The following is a 21,956-nucleotide window of genomic DNA, read 5'->3' on the forward strand; positions in this document are numbered from 1 at the left end:
CGTTCAAGCCCATGGCCATTGGAAGTTTATCAACAGTTCTTCTCACGTTAAGGCCCATGTCCACATCCAAGAAAAACAACTCCCCTTTTGTGTATTAATTTCAAACTACATAAAAACTTGAGATAAAGCCGAGATTTTATTTGTAAAGAAAACCATTTGACATAAAAACGCGCTTCTTTCTCTCTCCATTACTACTTATCTATATCTCTATCCTGTTTCTTTTTTTCTTCTTTCTCCGTGAACAATGATGACTGAACACATATACAATCTTTGGAGATGAATTTTTTCTTTTTCTCTATCTGTTTCAGGATCTCGCTCGTGGTTTGATACGCCTAGTTTTTCTTTAGGGTTTGATACGCTTTCATCCAAGAACGATTTGTACTCGTTTCTTCCCCTCTCTTTCGGTGAAGACAAATAGACAAATTTAAGTAGGTTCATGATAAAGAAATCTAGAGGAAACGGTAGAATTCTTTATTGAATTTCAGTATTATTTTTAGTAAAGATAACACAAGAAAAATTCAGATAATATACTCGCGAGTACCAAATTGATTTTGTTGACCTCACATCTCCATTGTTAAATTTTAAAATTATGTGTATTTTATCGTTTGGATAAAAATGTCCCTGATGTGTCATTAAATTTTTATTTCTCTCACAATACAATGCATGATCTGATATTTATTTACCCCCGCGATTATGAATCGCAATTTTTTACCAATGTACCCACATACCCTCAAGATCCTACTCACCACGGGTAGAGTCTTACCCGAATAAATTACTAAATGGGTAATGGATAGGGTACGGGTAATAACCATATAATATTATATGGGTATGGATAGGGTATGACTTTTTGGTACGCTACCCAGGACCCTACTCATACCCTACTCGTTTGAAATTATTACTGTATTTATGAATTATATAAGCAAATTTTAAGGTATGTATTTATTAATTGAAGTATTTTTTAGATTTATTTATTTTTTAGTTAAGTATTTTTTCTATTAATAATTCTAATATTAAATTAGTAAAAAACATACCCGTAGGTCACCTTGTACTCTCTAGGATTTTACCCAGACCCATACCCATTAAAAATAAATAGGTATGAGTATGGTATGGTTTTAATAAAATTTGTGGGTAGGGTCTAGTTTTGTAGGAGCTATACATTGCCATCCCTACCATCGATTGTTTCTCAATAATAAAACGCAATAAAATTCTTTACCTCTTGATATCAAAGTTAGCTGTGGTACCTAGCATAGCTTAGTTCATAATTCTACACAACCTCCAAAGTGGAAGTTGTGGATTCAATCTGCACTCGCAGCAAAAGTTGCCTTAAAAAAGGAAAATTTATCAAGTCAACTCACATTCAAGATCTGGTTAGAAAAAGAATATATCAAGCTTTGGGACGGTCTATACCACCACCTGTTTGACTAGATTTCACATTTATTGTACAATATTTTTTTTGAAGTTTTGTGATGTTCTTCGTAATCTTCGGTCGTAAGACATTCTTTAACATAAAAAAAGTATAATTTTGTATTATCATATAAGTATCGACAAGACAGTCAAAAAGTGCCGAGTTCAGGGTGTTCTAGTCGCGCTTCCTGAGTAAAACTAAGAAAACGTGACTACAATTTGAAGAAAAACGGTAACCATCCAAGCACACAGATTTGACGGCGAATTACCCCATCATAATCTCACTCAACGTAACATGTGGTTACAAATGTAAGTGTCCTAATACCCACTCAAGTAGGGTATTAGGACGCTTATCTGATATTTGTCAAGTCTTAAGTTTGATCACCTTATGATCCCTCAAATACATCTCTATATAAGGAAAATGGAGCAACCATCACTTGAATAAAAAGGATTTTTAGATGCGACAAATAGCACATTTAAAGGTCCAAATATCGCATTTAAAAGTGTTTTAAGATGCGATAAACGTCGCACCTAAATATTCACATCTAATTTTTTTAGATGCGACATGTCGTATCTAAGCTCCGTCCAAAACATGGGAATTGGTCCGTTTCTCGCATCTAAAAATCATCCTACCAAAACGTGGAAATATTTTAGATGCGACATGTCGCTTCTAAAGGTCTTTAGTACTAGAGCATTGAATGGGACAATTGAATGCAAATTCAAAAACACTTTTTCATTATCTTCCCTAGAATTTTTAATTATGGACAATCATGTCTAGAATTTGTAAGTGCTCAACATCTAGTGTGCTTGTAACTTAGTTTTATTTGTGGGACAATTTTTATATCATTTTTATTCGTCAAAATTTTTATTTGCACATATATGGTTGTGCATATAATTAATCTTATAAGGAAAAAGTGATTAATAGAAAAGACTAATAAATTACTACAAAAGGACACGTCAATTTCTTCATTAATTTGTAATTTTGAAGAGAATTAATTAGATGTCAGCTCAAGTGTAATTCATGAATTAATTTGAGGAGTTGTTGCCGTACATTCGGACTAAACAAGACGTTTGAGCTCAGCCTAAGAGGTCTTGGTTGAGTCATAAATAGTTGGATCAAAAGACGCCTTGCAAAATTCAAACTACTTTGGATTTTTGGTATTTAAAGGAAAAAAGAGAGAAAATAGTTGATTAATTCATTACTTTGAGATAGGTTATGTGCTTTAGCGTACTCAAAATTTTAATTTCATAAACACTTATGTTCACGATTAGCCCACACTAATAAACCTTTCAGAAATTTTTTGAGTTTATAGTGATGATTCTTACTCGTGGTTGTTTAATGCTCGTGCAGATTCTTGAAGCTTTGTTACAAAGGGAATGAAGAGCCTTTATGGAGGATCATCATTGATCTTAGACACATATTCATGTTCCAACAATTTTTAACCTTGGAATCATATGGCCAATGATATTAGTTTATTAACTACTTCTTGTTAATGTAATTTCTCAAATAATATTTGTAAGACACGTGGCGGAATGAAGACTTTCACGGGCTTTGCTCGAGGTTCTCGGTGTCACTTTCTCGATAGTTTCAAGAACGCCGGGATCGATTGGGGAAACCTCGAATTTCATTTTCTCTAGAATAACCTTGGAATCACAATGAGTATGATGGAGGATGTTTTTGTTGGTCGCGAGAAGACCATGGCGGATTGGAGTTACACCTACGAGCCACAATATTCAAGGGGCCTTAGGAAGAAGATTGAGGGTAGTGGTTATCGTTGCGCTTCTCACCTTTCTCTCGTCTGGTGGTTGATCTACAATGTTTGTCACACATATACAAAACAAAACAGAAATAAGCTAAGGGGCGCAAAGGGGTTTCCCTTGGCATCCGTTACGACGTTTAACATTAGTCTGATAACTATGTGAGGTGGATAATCTTGGCCCTTTCTCTATGAGTTTGGAGAGAGAAAGTAAAGAGAGAGAAAGAGAGAGTTTGAGAAATGATTTTTGCATAGTTTTGTCTTGGTTGAGAATAACTTCACTTAATTTACTCTTGAGTGGATGTCGTATTATAGAGTCTTTGTATGATGTGGTGCCCACGGAGTTGGAAGGAGCTTTGGCCACATGTGGGCTTCTTGGTGGCCAAAACGGTTACTATGGCTTCAAATTCGGCTTGTTTCAGTCATAATTCGGCTTTTTTAGTTCTAAATTTTGTTACTTCGGGTCCAAAAGATATTTGGCCACCATCGCGTGTGATAAATTATGCAAAGCTTGGAAAGCATTTGGTCAAAACATCAAGTTTTAAATGGGTCAAAATTATTAAGGCTAAGCACTTTTCTCACTCTAATTTTCTCAACTCCGAGAAAAAGGAGACTGCCACAAAATATTAGAGAGACATTTGGTCACTAAAGAGTTCATAAGGGAGAATTTGGAATTTGTTTTGGGAAGTGGAAAAAACATTGGTTTTTTAGAGATAAATGGGGAGTGGATTTTTCTAATATTCCTACTACATCTTCTTTGTCGACTCAGCGAGTCACAGTGGAAAATTACTTCGTCCAAAATAAAATAGAGTATGACTTTGAGAAATTAAACACTGTGTACGGAATGAAAAGGCTCGTGAAATCACCAAGGTGCAGATTTGTTGTTCGCCGGTGGAGGATTTGCACTGGTGGGTCCCGAGCCAAGCTAGTGTGTTCTCCATGCAATCAACGATAAAAGCCATACCTTGAGCCCCTTTTGATCTGACCGTGTGAATCTGGAAAAAGCTTTAGGCATTAAAGATTCACGAGATGGCGAAAGTGTGGATCTGTAGATTGGGGTAAAATGGATTCCAGGGTACGTTGCTGGAGGTCTAGAGGGATTTCCACCGATGCTTCATTCTGCCTCTGCTTGGAAAAAATTGAAATAAGTACATATCTATGTTTTGATTGTCTATTTGACAGCCAAGAGTTCAGGTTTGACCATAGAAAGACAAAGAACCCCGATGTTGACCGCGTATCTAGAGGATCAGAAGCCTTCCACGACCAAGGAGCACATACAATGGCTGTAATAACACAAAATTTTAGGATTAAGGTTGGTAAACACTACAGGAGCATGAATGGTATCCAGATTCATGTGCAACCAACCACATCACAATTGATCTAACGACTATTGGTATCCATTTGTATTCAGAATATTGGTTACGCTTGTTTTCATTCTCCATTTTTGAATAATCGTGTCCTTTGTCTAAAACAACTTTTACGACTCCCTAAAACTATAAAGAAACTCATGTATGTGTCAAAAATTTCCAAAGATATGTCAAAATTTTCAAAAGATAATTCAGTTTTCTTTGAATTTAGACCTCATGTGTGTTTTTTAAGGATATTGCCAGTTGTAGAGTCTCGATGAAAGTTCAATTTATAAGGAAGGGCTACACGTCTTTGACAATTCACATATCAACATACACAAGTCTAGTCAAAGTCAAGAAGCCATTGGAATATCAAAAGAGTCCTCAGAGTCAAGCCAAGATCAAAATCCCAACAAAACTGTCAATGTTTGATGTTCTAAATTTTTAGAGTTTAAAACTAGGAGTCTGGTTTGTAATGGTGTCTCAACAAGTCTTACTTTTCAAATTTGACATAATAGACTTGGTAACTCATCAGATAAAGTGATCAAAGCTATGCTACAACTATGTAATCCTAATCTCATCAATAAAATACCAAATTTTGTTTGCAGTTCTTGTTGTCGAGGAAAGGAGCACAAATGACCTTTCTCTAACTCCACGTCTAGATACTCTAAACCATTAGAACTGAAACATACTAATCTTTAGGTATTATGCCCAACAGTTTCAATAGCCCACGAAAGGCAGTCGGCCCATTTCCTAGGTTTATCTGAAGTGAAGGTGCGAAGGTATTGCTCGAGACTGCGGTTAAGCACTTCCAATTGTTTGTCTGTTTGAGGATGATACGCCGAGCTCATCCTTAAATGAGTATTCATCATGTCGAACAAATTTTTCCATAATTGACTCGTAAATATTGGTTCACGGTCGAACACAATGGAGCGGGATAGGCCGTGGAGCTTTATCACCATGTTGCAAAATAACTCGGTGACTCGAGACGCCTTGTGTTCGTAGGGAGAAGACCGAAATGAGCATACTTGGTGAGTCTATCCACCACCACAAAAATACAAGTGTAACCTTTAGACATTGGTAGCACCACGATGAAATCCATAGCTAAATCGTCCCAAACTCGTTCCGCGATCTCGAGCGGTTGTATAAGGCCACTCGGGGCCATTGTCGAATATTTCACCATTTGGCACATGATGCACTTCTCCACAAAATGCTTGACATCGCGACAGATTCCTGCCAAAAAAATTTGCGCTAAGACGGGCTAGAGTCCGAACGACTCCCGCGTGTCCTCCCAGTGGTGTCTCATCAAACTCCTAATGCATTTGTTATTTCGGTGCGGACTCTTTGCCCTAATAGAACCTCTCATCTCCTCGATAGAACAGATCAGGGTAGGAAGTTCCATTCCTTGACTGTGCTTTACTCTGAAAAAGGTGAGAAACATTACCTTGAATGGGATTGGCAAAGCCTGGCATTTGTCGTTGGCTTGGTCCTGCAAAAGAGTGGTCAAAGCGATAGTAGCACTGAGTCACTGTGTGACCAATCTTTCCACTTACTTGGCACTGGACTCAGCTGTTTTGCCAAAATCTTTTGCCTCTTCCTCGTTGTGGTTGGGAATTTCCTATGCTTGATTGACCTCCTCGTCCATTGTTGTTGTTGTAGAGCTGGCTAGGAAATGATGATCGTTGTTGTTGACTTGAATTCCCCGAGAAAGGTTGGTTGTAATTGTTGGGTCTTCGTGATTGTTGGTTTATCGTTGTAAGATACATCATTGCTGATAAACCAAGAGTTTCGCTTTCATTGTGCTTTATCTCCAACATGACTTCATGGTCGAATATGATAGACTGAGATATGTGACCGAATAAGGCTCAATACGGAGATTTATTGAAGTAACAAACATCTCATACTCTTCAGGGAACTCATTTAGAAATGCATCAATGTGTTTTGTGACCAACTAGAGCAAGAAGATCGACGTAGATCTGAATCTTCATTAGGAAATCATTGATGGTCAAACTCTACTTCTTTGAATTTTGCAATGCCAATTTTTATTGCAATACTTTAGTTTGCACGTTGTATTCATAATTCAAAAACCTAGATACAAGATTATCTTTCATGGAAGAGAACAACCAAGACAAAGTCAGCTATTCTTGTTGTTCCCAATCCAAAAATCCGACATTAATATTGTCGGCGAGCTCATGTTCGCGAGTGAGGAATTTCATTGGTGCTCGAAAAGTGGTAGAGTGAAATTTTGAAGGAAATGTCCTCTGATAGCAAGAAGAATTTGTTTCCTCCACAAGAGAAAATTATTCTGGTCAAGTTTCGTCGCAATGGATAAGTGAAGACAACAGGCGTTGCAGAACAAATTGCTTCCATGGAATCTCTGGAAGTTGCTGTTGTCAATGGTGCCCACAAGAAGAGTTGTAGTCTTTATTTTGAACATTTGATGTAATAAAGTCTCATGAAGACTCTTGCTTGTAATTGCCTATTCATTCATTAATAAAGTTGAAACGTTCATTCTATCTTCCTTGTCTGAAGCTTTATGATAAAACCATAGTCTTTTAGTCCATAAACAAACTAAACAAGTTACGAAGAGACAAATGTAGATTTGCATGAACAAACTCTTCGTAGTTTGCTTAAAACGATATATTCGCAATCTTAGGGTCAAAGGACTATTGACCTCAGTATGATTGTTAGAAGAATCTATGATGTCTGGTTATGAGGCATTGAGAGTTGGGGACTCTATAGTTCTTCTAGGTATCTTCCGAAGGTACTGAATTGACCAGTGCACTTCTAGAGACAATATAAGAACAAACCATTTAACCTCTTATGTCTCGAAGTCACTATGTATGAATTGCATCATGCTTACCTTAATCCTGAAATGAGACATGCCATTTCACACCTTAGTATTCTCATTTGAGAAAGTCAAAGTTCGGACTCACTATGTGATTCCGAACAAGGCCTATTGGTGAAGTACTAAGTTGTGAGTCTGTCATGAGTAACTTTGTGAAGTTCTCATAGATATGGAATTCATGTACAAGATTGCTGAAATGCAATGTATGTCACCTCATGCTTTGTTCCTTGGAGTGTGAATAAATGAACTGGCCAGTGTCCAAATTGAGTCCTGACTCTTTTGGATGAAACAATGTGACTTGTTAGCTCCTCGTCAATACATTGTTTCTAACTTATTCACAAGCGACAAAGGAGTTGAGGAAATAACAGCTAGAAGGGTAAAAGGGTAATTTAGTAAATCCCGACTAGCTGATGACATTCATGAAGGGTAAACATAGATAATATTCAGTGGATCCGCTCATCATAATTAGGTCGAATTCTTGAGTAGAAAACAAATTCATTTGAACCGAGAGATTTTCAGTGTCAGCTCTTTAGTGGAGTCAGTTGGCATTAAGCTAAACTTGGAAAAGGTTTGTGAACTTTTGAGTCCAAGTGTTTAGCTAAAGCTTTGTTCATTTGGGTCCATGAGGTCACTGTCACGAATCACATCGATAGGAATAGTTAAACTGGAAGCTAAGTCAAAACAAGAACGAAAATAGTGAAAAGGGTATTTTTGTCTTTTGAGACAAACGATGAAATGAATGTCAATAAATTTTTGACAAGGTCATTTTATGACATGTTTCACTCGGCCATGACTTGATCATTGGGCCTTGTGAATTAATTTCATTTCATAAGAGTTTTATTGAAAATTCTTATTGGGCCTTTTTCATGTTGTCATGAACAAATGGAAAAGCTTCTAGAAGCCCATTCTAGAAGACATAGGCGCCCAACATACCCAACCAAGAGAGAATATTTTGTGCATAAATGTATCAAGATACTTGCCAAAAGAAAAAGAGGAAACAAATTTGCATGAGGATGCTTTAGGGTAATCGGCCAAGTGAGAGACAAGGCAAGGCCTTGAACAAAATTGGAAACAAATCAAGGCTTCTAGAAGCCTTGAGTTGGCCGAGTGTCTCAAAGGGAAAAAAGAGGAAATTGCTCGTGAATATGTGATATTCTATAGAAGAGGAAACTACCTTATTGAAGGTGAGACCTCTCCTATAAATAGGAGCCTCATTTCCTCACATTTCATTCATCCAAGTTTAAGAGATTTGAGAGACTCTCTCTCTAGAACTTTGGCCGAAAATCCTCTCTCTCTCTCTCTAGTTTATTTTCGATTATTTCTTGTCTTGGCACCTAGGTCCTCACTCGACCTAGTGTTTAGCTCTGCGACTTCGAGACTCGTTCTCAAGTCGTAGTGTTTAAAAGTGCCCACTCACCGATTCCTTCTTTTCGAGTGATTTAGTGATAGAAACTTTCGTGGTTGCTCGAGGTGCCGAGGAAAGAAAGAGAGACGTGCTGCGAGGGGAGACGAGCGTTGCAACTTTCCAAAAGCTTCTACAAGGTTCAAGCTTCAAGAAAGGTTAGTAACTTTAATAGCTCATATTAGTTTTTATTTACATGTACATGCTCTTGTCTAGGTTAGTAAAAACTAATTTTACTTAAAAAGAAAATTTTTAAAATTCCGCCGCTTAACGAAGCGTTAAACTATTTCTCAAACCCTAGATCGATTCCAACAAATGGTATCAGAGCTATGGTCAAAGGAATGCATGTGCATGTTTTTAAATTATGAGCTTGAAAATCGTTTTCGAAAGTTTACTAATTTTGTGACAAGTTAGAATTGTAATCTTAGATTTTTTTTTAATTTATTGCTCATGCCTTTAAATTAAAAACCATGTTGATTTTCTATGAGTTTGGGATGATGTTAAAACACATTTGAATCAGTTCTAAAAGTTTATAATTTTTTTATATTGAAAAACGTGTTTTAAAGGTTTGAGAATTTTCGAGTAAAATTTTGTGACTAGTTTTGTTATCTTGCTAGTTTCTTATTTTTACTTGAATCGTTTTATGCTTGTTGTTATTTCTTTTATGCCTTGTTATTACCTTGCTAATAGAACACAAATAAAAGCTTTAAACAACATCTTAAAACGTTCCGTTACACTTGATTCTTTTTCGCACCTAAGTAGGACCAAGCTTTAATTTATTTCTTTTTCTTCGAGCTGGAGTAAAACCCGCATTAAAAGTGGCATAACTCTCTGCTCAGAAATCTAAATTTAATGATTCTTGAATCAAATTAAAGCTCTGTCTGTCCTCTGTCCAATGCCACCGGTTTCGGCTCAAAAGGACATCGGAGCCGCCAGATATGGCGATTTTACTCCGAGGTGCGCGGCTGTCTGAAACTCCAGTTTTTTTAGAAATCCGGATTTTCAAACCCCACTACCATGAGTTATAGAACTCTAATGAGAAAATTTTCTTGAGCAAAAATGTTTTTCATATGATTATAAACATGATGTGTAAAGATTAAAAGTTTTGATTTTTGAAAGATTAATTGAAATTGAATTTTTACAAAACTAGTTTGAATTTTGAAAAACCGTTTTCACTTTCAAACTTGAAAATATTTTGTCATCCAAATCAAATAAGTTTTCAAAATGTTTTCAAAACTATATCTATATCACATATGTTCAAAATCTATATGCTCTTGAAAATTTGAGTGGGAGGTCTCCTTGTAGACAAGCCGAAAAATAAAAGGATGTGTAATCTCAAACTTTCAAGTGTTCGAGTGAGTTGAAGTTCACACTTCCCTCACGCACTTTCCCGAAATAGAAAATAGGAAAAGATCGAGTATGTACCTTGTGCCTTTATGCACTAATACTGCTCTGAACATGTCGATCTAGGATTCTCTTCTAGTTGTCCGCTCTGTCGCTCTCTAACTAGGAAATTTGTTTCCGAACTTATAAGAGTCGATGAACCAACTCCAAAAACTAAGTGGGAGGGTTATATTCGTTGTTTGTAACCCGCGATCCCCAACACTAGTGAAAGATGCAATAACGTGGGACTAAGAGCCGCTCTTGCGACCCTCACTTAAATGTGAGTACTCCAAGGCGTTATTGCTTCGATCATTGCTCAATGAGCTACGTCCGAGAGCGATGCAATGATGGCAAGGCCTCCCCTTGGGGGATTGTTTTTCAAAGCTGATCTTTTGGACTAAGTGGTTGGTTGCACGCTTAGGCTCAATCCCTAGTATCCTCCCTTGAGGCTCTGCGAAAGGATGTGAGTGATCAAACCAATTTACAAGGTGGCTAGTCAAAATAGATGTATTGACATCTTGGCTTAGCATTAATGATGTGTCATTTACTTATAAATGGAGATTTTTTGCGGCCTTCTCTTGAGGGAGTAAATTATCGTTTGGTTTATAACACCTTTGGGTTTTACAAAAGTCTTAATGAAACTTAAATCCTAAACCAAAGACTAATCATAAACTTGTTTCAACTTTTATAGGCAATATGTCTCTCAACCCTCTCTCTACAATTCTTTCCTCGAATAAACTCGAAGGCGACAATTACGTCGACTGGAAACGTAACCTCGACATAGTCCTTACTGTCGACAAGCACAAATGGGTTCTCACCACCCCCTGTCCTCAAACGAATGATGATTCGACGCAAGAGGAGAAAGACGTCCTGGCGGCCTGGCTTCGATCCGATGAGATTGCGAGATGCTACATTTTGGCATCGATGAACAATGTGTTGCAACAACAACATCGTGATTATGAAACTGCCACCGATATGCTCTACAATCTCCATGAGATGTTTGGAGGGCAAGGACGTCAAGCTAGGCAACAAGCGGTCCGACAATTCATGAACTGTCGTATGAAGGCTGGAACTCCCGTTAGAGATCATATGATGCTGATCATTAGCTATCTCAACGAGATGGAGATTCTTGGATCTGAGATTGATGGGGAGACTAAAATAGATATGATCTTGGAAACTCTCTCCGAAACCTTTGATACCTTCAAATTGAATTATTCCATGAACAAGCTAGAGTACACTGTTACCGAGCTCATGAAGGAACTTCAAACCGCTGAGGCACTCACTAAGAAAAAGAGGGCTCAAGGAGAAGTACATGCTACTGCCTCCACCTCTGGATCTAAGAAGAGACCTCGCAACGCCGAGAAGAAGAACCAACCTAAGGTTCAAACGAAGAAGAAGGCGCCAAAGGCTCCGAAGGTGGACAAGTCTAAAGACAAGTGCCACCACTGCAACGAGCCTGGTCACTGGCGTAGGAACTGTCCTGCCTACCTCAAAACCAAAGCAAAAGGTATTGTACTTGTTACTGAAGCCTGTTTAGTAGCTGATAATGTATCATCGTGGATTATTGACTCCGCTGCTACTAACCACATTTGCTGCTCCTTGACTGGTTTTAGGAAAAGCAAAAGCTTAGAGGATGGCGACTTCTGCTTCAAGTGGGGTGATAAGAGCGTGGTGTCTGCGAAGGCTGTGGGATCCGTGACGCTATCTTTTGAAGATCAAACTTTAAATTTGAATAATGTGTATTATGTTCCTTCCTTTGGGAAAAACATAGTATCTGTTGCTCAACTTTTCGAGCAAGATTATTATTTAAAGTTTATAAAGAATGGAATTCGTATTTCTTTTTCTAATTCTTTCGTCACTGATGCATGTATGAAGAATGGTCTTTTTTACATCTATCCCACTCAACCTTCTCTTTTAGACACCGAAATAGATAACGATCTAATTAGGGAGCCAAAGAGGATCAAACTTTCTGAATCCTCCGATCTAACAAAATCAACATACCTCTGGCACTTAAGACTTGGTCATATCAGTCTAGATAGGATTAAGAGACTTGTGAGGGATGGTCCACTCCAAGCCTCTGCATTAGGCTCACTGCCTACTTGTGAATCCTGTATAGAAGGAAAAATGACTAAGCGACCTTTCTCCGATAAGGGTCGAAGAGCCACTGAGTTGCTGGAACTAATACATTCTGATGTATGTGGTCCGCTCAACCAACAGGCACGTGGAGGATACGAATACTTCGTTACCTTCACTGATGATTACTCAAGATATGGGTTTGTCTATTTGCTTAAACACAAATCCGAGACCTTTAACGTATTTAAGGTCTTTAGGGCTTTAGTGGAAAAGCAAACTGGCAAAGTGATCAAAACCCTTCGATCTGATCGAGGTGGTGAGTATATGTCTGGAGAGTTCGATGAATTTCTTAAAGAAGAAGGTATCGCTTCTCAGCTTACCGCACCTGGCACACCTCAACAAAACGGAGTGTCAGAGAGAAGAAACCGAACTCTTATGGAGATGGTTAGATCAATGATGAGTTACTCATCACTCCCGCTTTCCTTTTGGGGATATGCCCTCGAAACAGCCGCCTACATTCTGAACCAAGTTCCGTCCAAGACGGTTCCTGGTACTCCTTATGAACGATGGACTGGCCGTAAAGTGAATCTTGGCCGCATCCGAATTTGGGGTTGCCCTGCACACGTGCTGAGGCAAAAGACTAGCAAGTTGGCTAGTAGGTCAGAATTGTGCCTGTTTGTAGGATATCCGAAGGAAACCAAAGGTTTTACTTTCTATAGTCCCGAGGACGATAAGACTTTCGTTAGCACGAATGCTCGTTTCCTTGAGGAGGACTTTATGAAGGATGCGAAATCTAGAAGCAAAATTGTGCTTGAAGAAAAGTTGGGTGAGGATGCTTCTACCTCATCTGTAAGAACTGTTCTTACCCCAACTGAAACACAACCTAACTCATCAGAATCTCGTCAAGTAGTACTTAGACGTAGTGGGAGGGCTACTCAAAAGCCTGACAGGTACATGTCTTATGGAGAGTCTCTTGTAGCCGTCTCCGACATGGATGACCCTGTTTCCTATAGCCAAGCGATGGCTTGTTCTGAATCAAACCTTTGGCTTGACGCCATGAAAGTTGAAATGCACTCGATGTATGTCAACAAAGTCTGGAAACTTGTAGACCTTCCTGAAGGGATTAAACCCGTAGGGTGTAAGTGGATATACAAGAAGAAAAGGGGTCCTGATGGGAACGTCGAGACGTTCAAAGCACGACTTGTGGCGAAGGGTTATACCCAACAAGAAGGGATTGACTATGAAGAAACCTTCTCGCCAGTCGCGATGCTTAAATCCGTCCGCATACTCCTATCCATAGCTGCAGCTCTCGACTATGAGATCTGGCAAATGGATGTCAAGACAGCCTTTCTGAATGGCAATCTTGACGAGCGCATTTACATGGCTCAACCAGACGGTTTCGTGGATAAAGGTCAAGAGACCAAGGTTTGTGAGTTGCTTAAATCCATTTATGGACTAAAGCAAGCATCTAGGTCATGGAATATTAGATTCGATGAAACTGTAAAGAGCTTCGGCTTTGAACAGTCAATAGATGAGCCTTGTGTTTACAAGTTAATACACGAAGGCAAAGTTGTGTTTCTGGTACTATATGTCGATGATATACTACTCATTGGTAATGACGTGGGTAAGTTATCTGAGGTTTAGGTCTGGCTAGCAAAGCAATTCGATATGAAGGATCTAGGAGAAGCCGCGTACATTCTGGGAATCCAAATCTTTCGAGATAGGAAAAACCGGACCCTGTCGCTCTCTCAAGCATCTTATATTGATAAGGTGATGGATCGCTTCTCGATGCAAGACTGCAAGAGGGGTCAAACACCCTTTAGGCATGGAGTTTCACTCTCTAAGGACCAGTCTCCCAAGACTGCACAAGAGATTGAAGACATGAGAAAGATTCCTTACGCCTCTGCCGTGGGAAGTCTCATGTATGCCATGCTTTGCACTAGACCTGACATCTGTTTCGCCGTTGGCGTAGTTAGCCATTTCCAATCCAACCCTGGACCCGAGCACTAGATTGCTGTTAAGCATGTTCTTAAGTATCTTCGAAGAACTAGGAACTTGATGCTTACATACTCAGGTACTGACCTGACTATGACGGGATATACCGACTCCGATTTTCAAGCGGATAAGGATTCCAGGAAATCCACTTCGGGATCTGTGTTCATCCTTAATGGTGGAGCTGTTGTGTGGAGAAGTATTAAGCAATCTTGCATTGCTGACTCCACAATGGAAGCAGAATATGTGGCTGCTTGTGAAGCATCCAAAGAGGCTGTATGGCTTAGAAAGTTCCTTAAGTATTTGGAAATTGTTCCAAACGTCGACGAGCCCATGACCCTTTATTGTGATAATAGTGGGGCTGTCGCTAACTCAAAGGAACCTAGAAGCCATAAGCGCTCTAAGCATATTGAGAGGAAATACCATTTGATTCGAGAGATCGTGCAGCGCGGAGACGTGGAAGTGAAGAAGATCTCAACGGTGGACAACCTCGCAGATCCATTCACCAAGGCCCTAGCGAACAAGGTCTTCGACCAACATCGTGAGGGATTAGGCATGAAGGACTACACACACCTTCTTTGAGTCAAGTGGGAGTTTGTTGTCAATGGTGCCCACAAGAAGAGTTGTAGTCTTTATTTTGAACATTTGATGTAATAAAGTCTCATGAAGACTCTTGCTTGTAATTGCCTATTCATTCATTAATAAAGTTGAAACGTTCATTCTATCTTCCTTGTCTGAAGCTTTATGATAAAACCATAGTCTTTTAGTCCATAAACAAACTAAACAACTTACGAAGAGACAAATGTAGATTTGCATGAACAAACTCTTCGTAGTTTGCTTAAAACGATATATTCGCAATCTTAGGGTCAAAGGACTATTGACCTCAGTATGATTGTTAGAAGAATCTATGATGTCTGGTTATGAGGCATTGAGAGTTGGGGACTCTATAGTTCTTCTAGGTATCTTCCGAAGGTACTGAATTGACCAGTGCACTTCTAGAGACAATATAAGAACAAACCATTTAACCTCTTATGTCTCGAAGTCACTATGTATGAATTGCATCATGCTTACCTTAATCCTGAAATGAGACATGCCATTTCACACCTTAGTATTCTCATTTGAGAAAGTCAAAGTTCGGACTCACTATGTGATTCCGAACAAGGCCTATTGGTGAAGTACTAAGTTGTGAGTCTGTCATGAGTAACTTTGTGAAGTTCTCATAGATATGGAATTCATGTACAAGATTGCTGAAATGCAATGTATGTCACCTCATGCTTTGTTCCTTGGAGTGTGAATAAATAAACTGGCCAGTGTCCAAATTGAGTCCTGACTCTTTTGGATGAAACAATGTGACTTGTTAGCTCCTCGTCAATACATTGTTTCTAACTTATTCACAAGCGACAAAGGAGTTGAGGAAATAACAGCTAGAAAGGTAAAAGGGTAATTTAGTAAATCCCGACTAGCTGATGACATTCATGAAGGGTAAACATAGATAATATTCAGTGGATCCGCTCATCATAATTAGGTCGAATTCTTGAGTAGAAAACAAATTCATTTGAACCGAGAGATTTTCAGTGTCAGCTCTTTAGTGGAGTCAGTTGGCATTAAGCTAAACTTGGAAAAGGTTTGTGAACTTTTGAGTCCAAGTGTTTAGCTAAAGCTTTGTTCATTTGGGTCCATGAGGTCACTGTCACGAATCACATCGATAGGAATAGTTAAACTGGAAGCTAAGTCAAAACAAGAACGAAAATAGTGAAAAGGGTATTTTTGTCTTTTGAGACAAACGATGAAATGAATGTCAATAAATTTTTGACAAGGTCATTTTATGACATGTTTAACTCGGCCATGACTTGATCATTGGGCCTTGTGAATTAATTTCATTTCATAAGAATTTTATTGAAAATTCTTATTGGGCCTTTTTCATGTTGTCATGAACAAATGGAAAAGCTTCTAGAAGCCCATTCTAGAAGACATAGGCGCCCAACATACCCAACCAAGAGAGAATATTTTGTGCATAAATGTATCAAGATACTTGCCAAAAGAAAAAGAGGAAACAAATTTGCATGAGGATGCTTTAGGGTAATCGACCAAGTGAGAGACAAGGCAAGGCCTTGAACAAAATTGGAAACAAATCAAGGCTTCTAGAAGCCTTGAGTTGGCCGAGTGTCTCAAAGGGAAAAAAGAGGAAATTGCTCATGAATATGTGATATTCTATAGAAGAGGAAACTACCTTATTGAAGGTGAGACCTCTCCTATAAATAGGAGCCTCATTTCCTCACATTTCATTCATCCAAGTTTAAGAGATTTGAGAGACTCTCTCTCTAGAACTTTGGCCGAAAATCCTCTCTCTCTCTCTCTAGTTTATTTTCGATTATTTCTTGTCTTGGCACCTAGGTCCTCACTCGACCTAGTGTTTAGCTCTGCGACTTCGAGACTCGTTCTCAAGTCGTAGTGTTTAAAAGTGCCCACTCACTGATTCCTTCTTTTCGAGTGATTTAGTGATAGAAACTTTCGTGGTTGCTCGAGGTGCCGAGGAAAGAAAGAGAGACGTGCTGCGAGGGGAGACGAGCGTTGCAACTTTCCAAAAGCTTCTACAAGGTTCAAGCTTCAAGAAAGGTTAGTAACTTTAATAGCTCATATTAGTTTTTATTTACATGTACATGCTCTTGTCTAGGTTAGTAAAAACTAGTTTTACTTAAAAAGAAAATTTTTAAAATTTCGCCGCTTAACGAAGCGTTAAACTTTTTCTCAAACCCTAGATCGATTCCAACAGTTGCACCATAAAAGGTTTGGGAATATACCCGCTCTGATACCATGTAACTGTTTGAAAGAATGAACGAACGAGAGAGAGAGAGAGAAGGAAGATGATCAGAAAGGATCATCGACTTCATTAATTGTAATACATCAAATGCGCTTTAACTAACTGTATTTATACATCGAATCCTCTATTACTAACTGTAGCAAGAACTTATACAATATTACAATAATGCCACTACCCGTGACTAGCATAATGTGCCTAACATGTCTTGGCTGAGTTGGCTATTAACTAGCCATTCCAGTGACTTGGCTAATACGAATGGGCATAAGATGGAGCTGGGAAGGAGACGAGGATGGGTGATGCAGCGGAGAATATAAAGATCGAAAATAGATCTAAGAACCGAAATAAAAGGAAAACGTTACTAGATAGTCGAACTTGATCGTTGATTCGCTCTCGAATACCCGATCTAAGAACCTTCCTTTGCCTATTGATTCGTGCACAAATTCTAGAATAAGGGTATCCAATCACCTTTGATTCGCGCAAGAATGCCGGCTTTCTGGCATCAACTCGGAGGTCGCTCTTGACGCTCGAATTTGGGGAAAACTCTCAAGTTTTAATTTTTTTTTGTATTCATCAACATCATAATCTTTTTTTCAATATAAAACAAGTCACCAAGATTTATAGTGGATCTTGAGACCTTTCACAATCTAAAACTGAAGAAATTAATACATATAATTAAAACTACTTAACACACGAAATTAAAAACCGAATTTAAGTAAAACGGACAGAACACAAACGGTCGTTTTGAGAGGCTAAACGTCTGTTTTTGGCTAAAATCCCGACACTCCAATACGTGGGTATTGTTTACTAGACCGTTTCCACTCAGAAAATACTACTTTTTTTATCCATTTTTGTTACGGAAATCGCAAGTTTCCAAAAACTGCAATCTATTTTGCCATACATCAATGGGGTAACAGTCGTAGAGTCTCTATTTGCGCTGAACGATGAGTTGAATTCGACCATGGGTTTTAAAAATGAATTCTTGATTAGAGCATGGTTAATTATGGAAAATATCCGAAAATTTTGGGAATGAGAAACTTTTCTCGAGGCTGATTTGTCATAAGGATTCTATGATCTAAAAGCTATTCTCACAGATTAGTGAGCATTATCAAATTGCCACCGCTGTTCGGGACGACAGAGAGACTCAGAACTTTGGAGAAAGAGGTTCTAAGAGAAGGATGGAGTAAAGTGGATAGGGGATGGTTGAAAATTAATGTAGACACCGCATTCGAGAATGGTGAAGCCGCAGTGGGAGTCATTGCCAGAGATCGTGAAGGGAAGGTTGTTTGGTTGTGGAGAAACAAAACAAGGGCTAATTATGTGGCTGAGGCGGAGCTTAAAGCTGTGTCTATATGGCTAGGCACGGATTTATATGAGGTACAGTGACCCCCTCAATTTTTTTTTTACATTTTTTACCCATTTTTTTAATTTACCCTAAAAGTTTATAAATTAGCCCCAACTGAAATTTTGCTTTTTAAATTTGCCCTTTCTAAATTTTTTTTCTCAAATTTGCCCAACATGATTAGCTTTTATTTCGCTTCGTGCTCCTTCACTGCGGCAGCTCTGTTTGAGAAATTTAGGAATGCTAAGAAAGTAATTTTTGAAAGTGACAATAAACTCATCATGGAGAGCTTAACCAAATCATCTTTATGCCCTTTTTTGGAATCTGTTTTTTTTTTTTCTAGAATATATTAGAGTTCGTTAAGGCTTTCAGTACTGTTTCGTTCGTATGGACCCCAGAGATGTAACAACGGGGCTGCGACTGGTCTTTGTCAATGGGCTTATCGTAACGATTGCTTTGGATTATACGGCGGAAGCCGATTAATTCCGATGCAAAGGTGCTCTTTTCCTCTACCAAGCATCCCAAAAAGGAATGATTCGGATGTTGGATCTTTAATCCAATATGTTGGATCTTCGAACAATTTTTTGTGACGTTGTTAAACAATTAATGATAAAATAGTATAATACTTTTTTTATCCAATGCTTTTTATGTATTTATTATTATGTTTAAAAATTAAAAAAAATTATAATCTTCAAACTTCATTCCTCCTCCTTTGAGGACTTGCAACAAACAGTACCAATCTTTTGTTAATTTTCGAACCAAACGATGCTAGATTCAAAAATCACAGCGCAAGTGAGAGAGAGAATGTAGAGACATGATTCACGGGCGATCGTAGATAAAAAAATCAGGGCTTCCATGACATGAGAGTTACCGGAGAAGGAGTCAGAGCTCAGGTCAATGTCGATCAACAATGGCTTCCATGGTTTCGAGACCAGTTTTCACAACTAAGCGAAGCATTCTCTCTCTCTCTCTCTATCTCTCTCTCTCGTCTTTTCTCTCTCTGGCCTTTGAAGAAAGAACATGGTGATATCGATCTTCTCCATCTCCGACCCCGAATCCTCTGAAGAAGTCAAGTTTATTGGTGATTGATTGTTGATGTGTAAAGCATTTGATGAGGATTTTTGTGTATAAATCTATGGGTATTTTTTTCTTCTGATTTGGTAGATGAGATTTGCTTTGTGTTTGATACGTTGTGGTTTGATTGTTTTGATTTAGAGCTTTAGTAATAGGGTTTTGGTGGCATATTGGGGAGAGAAAGACGGTTGATTGGAAGAGCCGAATTCAACGGCGTTGTTGTTATTGGCGAAGCCATAATTAGCAACGACGCGGAGTTGAGGTGGCTCCAACGGCAGCCCAGAGATTTTTTATGGCGTCAGATACAAACAAAAATGGAGGAGAAATAGGAAGAAGGAAGCGACGGGATACGAGTAAGAGCTCGGTGACGAGTTCGATACTATCGCGATTTGTGAAGTTGTTCGAAGAAGAACTCTTTTTTATGTTTAATATATGTTTTTATCGTTAAATACAATATTGAAATAGGGTGATGTAGCTAAATAGCCAATTTAAAATTATGAATATGCGAAATAGGCAAGGTTTGTCTTAATTTAGTAAAATAGCCAAATGTGCAGTAATTTAGTTTTTCAAATATTTTACCCCTAGAATAATTTTTTTAAAGTGATAAATTGCTTATAATAATTGTGAAAAATTTTAATTTTTGCTGTTAAAAATTTTTTGAAAAGTAAATTGGATATTTTGCTGAAAAGTTAAAACTTTGGCTACTTTGCTAATCAATAAATGTTTTTAAAAACTACAAATCAATAAGTTTTAAATAGCTATTTTGTACATTTTTTCCTATAAAAATATAAAGAATATCAAATTAATTTTATTGGCGTTAGTATGGTTTGTGTGTGAGTATGTGAGAGAGGTGATTATTCCAATTAAAAAAATGACTTACAAATGATTTTACAAATTTATCCCTAATTATTATTTCACATAAGCATTAAATGTTTAAAATCTGTTAAATACTTAACATAAGAGGTGAATTTGTTGCAATGTAGTATTTTAAGATCTGTCATGTACGAATTCAGATTTGAGAGGGTGAAACGCGACGAATGAGATAGTTGAGAGAGAAACAATGCAATTTATCCAAAAATTAATTCTTAGATGTGCATTAAAAAAAAATTGATGTTGTCACGACTGACGCACACATTGTACACCTGTGTTTCAACTTTCAACATCAAATGAAAGAGTGCAAAAGTTGCAGTTTAATACTATTTAAACATTTTTAATTACTACTATATGAACGTCTCAGAAATCTTCTAGTATTATTTAAGCCTCTAATTCTGACCAGGTGAAACGTTGACACTAATTGGGTTATTTAACATGCTGTAGGTGTAAACACAAACAAGATTAGTATTAAATCTTACCTGATGTGCATTAGCATCTCTATTATTCAACTAATAATAAAAAGAATATATATTATTCAATACGTACTACTATTCACGTACTAAAAAAAAGTCGCTAAGTGATTCTGAATTAGGTAATTACACTTAATTATTGAGCATATTCAACCCCCTAATTAAATATATAACACCTCTTATAAATTAAAATGCATAATAGTATACTATGAGTGTATATTATGTGTATTTACAATCATTTGCACTTAAATATATTTAATATATATATATATATATATATATATATATATATATTCTAAAAACATAATATTCATTTTATTTTAAATAAGATATTTCACAAAAATAACATTACTTAACTACGAAACAATACAAGTATTTGTTGCAACTACTCAATTCTCTACCTCTTTTTAATGATATAGCCAAAGTTTTATTTTATTAAAAACATTAGTCTAATAGACCGAAGTAAATTAAATTAATGTAATTATTAATTAATTTACTTCAGACTGGTGAGTTATTTTCTTATTAAAATTAAATTTTGATTATTTAAAAAAAATGTGAGTTATATTGGTTTACTGACCTAATTGTCCCAAAAAAATAACTACGAAATAATAATTAATTAACTATATGTTCAGAAACCTTTGATCTTCCATACACAAAAAATAAGTAAATAGATCCAATACACAGATGAAAAAAATCAATAGTTCAACTGTTCGAGGATATATATATATATATATATATATATATATATATATATATATATATATATATATATATCAACTAAATATTATGAACCAAAATGTTAATATCAAAAAAATTTAAGACCATGTTTGGAATCCAAATTTTACAATAAGAAAAAGAAATTGAAATTTGAAATAAAATGTTAGGTTGCATCGTAAGTTACTTTTTATTATGTTTGGAAGTCAATAAAATGTAATTGATGAGGGATAGTAAGAAAAGAAAATTCACATATAGTTCACAATTGCAAATTTGCCAAAACTCTACCCATGTTTTCAAAGAAAATAAAATCTCATTATTAGTCATATATTTTTCTTCACAATTTTTTTTTTCAAATAACAAAACAATAATGAATTCTCATTATTTTTCGCAAGATTTTTCATGTTCCAGGCTAAAGGATCGCTAAGAGGGGAAAAAAAATCTTGAAAATTATAAAAGT

Source organism: Urtica dioica, chromosome 3 (assembly GCF_054948205.1).
Source record: "Urtica dioica subsp. dioica isolate 48M chromosome 3, U.dioica_male_clone48M_v1_H2, whole genome shotgun sequence".
Lineage (NCBI taxonomy): Eukaryota > Viridiplantae > Streptophyta > Magnoliopsida > Rosales > Urticaceae > Urtica > Urtica dioica.